We start from the raw sequence: 2500 nt of genomic DNA, 5'->3' as shown, positions 1-2500 counted from the left end.
AAACATACATACATATATACATACATACATACATATATACTGTACATACATACATACATATGTACATGTGTACATGTATACATACATACATACATATATACATACATACATACATACATACATACATACATACATACATACATACATACATATATGCATACATACATACATACATATATACATACATACATACATATATACATACATACATGCATACATACATACATATATACACACATAGGTACATACAAGGATAGATAGATGGATAGATACATAAGTATCCGAATATACATGCCAGCTTTGTTAAGGTTCTGAGCAAAATAGCGTAGATGACATGACATTTTCCTAATCAAGTTTTATCAGCAGACTTTGACCCGATTCTCCGAAAGGGTCATTGAAGGTTCTTCGCTCTAATCAAACAATGATAGAAGCGTTCTACGCTACTATAAATCAAAGTTACATCTAAACATTATCACACGCGTGTATACAAACAAAAATGAACAAAACACATAAGCACATATATACACGTGCACACACACACACACACACACACACACACACACACACACACACGCACACACACACACGCACATACACACACACACACACACACACACACACACACACACACACACACATACATACACACGCACACACAAATGTACAAGATACAGACACATACACACACAGACACATACAAGCATACGCCCACGTAAACACTGACATACAAAAATTCAGAGTCAAAGATTACCACAAAAACATACATATCCACAGATACACATAAAAACGCAGACAAGTAAACACATAAACACAAACATACACAAATACACAAAAACGTACAAACACAGACAGACTGATAGACACACACACACACACACACACACACACACACACACACACACACACACACACACACACACACACACACACACACACACACACACACACACACACATACACATACAAACACACACGTGTTCTTTGGTAATGGCTTTCAACATTGATAGTGTATCACTACATATCTCTTTAGCACGAGATACGAGGGAATTAGATAATAGTGAGATATGTACACACACACACACGCACACACACACACACACACACACACACACACACACACACACACACACACACACACACACACACACACACACACACACACACACACACACACACACACACACTCACACACACACACACACATATACATATATATATATATATATATATATATATATATATATATATAAATATATATATATATATATATATATATATATATACATTAAGACTTAGATAAATGAGTAGATACGTTAATGAGCAATTAGATATCCAGGTAAATAAAAAAGTAGTCAAATATATAAACAAATCAAGAAATCAATAACAAACTTATAACCAATGGAATAATTAAACAAATAAAGAGAATGAATATCTTAAAGAATAAATGAATAAGTAAATAACTAATATCATTAGAAAATTAATAGTACATAAATGATTAGCCAATGAATGACTTTTCCAAGTAGATTGGTAAATACATACTTATGAAATGAATTAATAGTAAATGAATAACAAAATAAATAGATATATAAATAGATAAATAAATAGATATATAAATAAATAAATGAATAAATTAATAGATAAGTAAAGGGATATACAAATACATAAATAAGTAAAACAAAATAAAATATTAAGATAGATTACTCTGTATGAGATGATAAAGGACTTGATTCCACTCGACTTCTCGAGTAATTACCTTGTACTTGTGGAGCGGCCAACAACTCTTTTGTCTCCCCGTTCCCCTCCTTCTCATCCTCCTCCTCCTGCTCCTTCTCCTCCTCTCGCTCCTTCTCCTCCTCCTCCTTCTGCTTCTCTTTCTCTTCCTCCTTCTCCTGCTCCTCCTCCTTTTCCTACTTCTCCTCCCCTTCTTCCCTTCCTATTGTTTCGCCTCCTCCTCCACCTGCTCCTTCTTCTTCTCTTCCTCCTTCTCCTACTCTTACTCCTCCTCCTTCCTTTCTTATTGTTTCGCCTCCTTGTCTTCCTCCTCCTCCACCTCCACCTACTCCTCCTCCTCCTCGTCCTTCTCCTCCTCGTCCTCCTCCTCCTCCTGATTCTTATTCTCCTTCTTCTTCTCCTACTCCTCCTCCTCCCCTCCTCCTCCTCCTCCTCCCCTCTTCCTCCTTCTCCTACTCCTCCTGATTCTCCTTCTCCTTCTTCTCTTACTCCTCCTCCTCATTCTCATCCTCATCCTACTTCTCCTTCTCGTTCTCCGTCTCCTTCTTCTTCTCCTTTTTCTTCTTCTCCTTCTCCTTCTCCTTCTCCTTCTCCTTCTCCTCTTCCTCCTCCTTCTCCCCTTCTTACTGCTTCTTCTCCTTCTCCTTCTTCCCCTCCTACTGTTTCTCCTCCGCCTCCTCCTCCTCCTTCTTTTCTTTCCCCTTCTCTATTCTCCGAAAAGACTTCCGAGAAAACATAAATATACTATGATAAAGTAGTAGCTTCTGTC

The sequence above is a fragment of the Oratosquilla oratoria genome, chromosome 33 (assembly GCF_046742065.1).
Source record: "Oratosquilla oratoria isolate Oo_2021 chromosome 33, ASM4674206v1, whole genome shotgun sequence".
In the NCBI taxonomy this organism is placed as follows: domain Eukaryota; kingdom Metazoa; phylum Arthropoda; class Malacostraca; order Stomatopoda; family Squillidae; genus Oratosquilla; species Oratosquilla oratoria.
Note: the sequence above shows the minus strand (reverse complement) of the source record.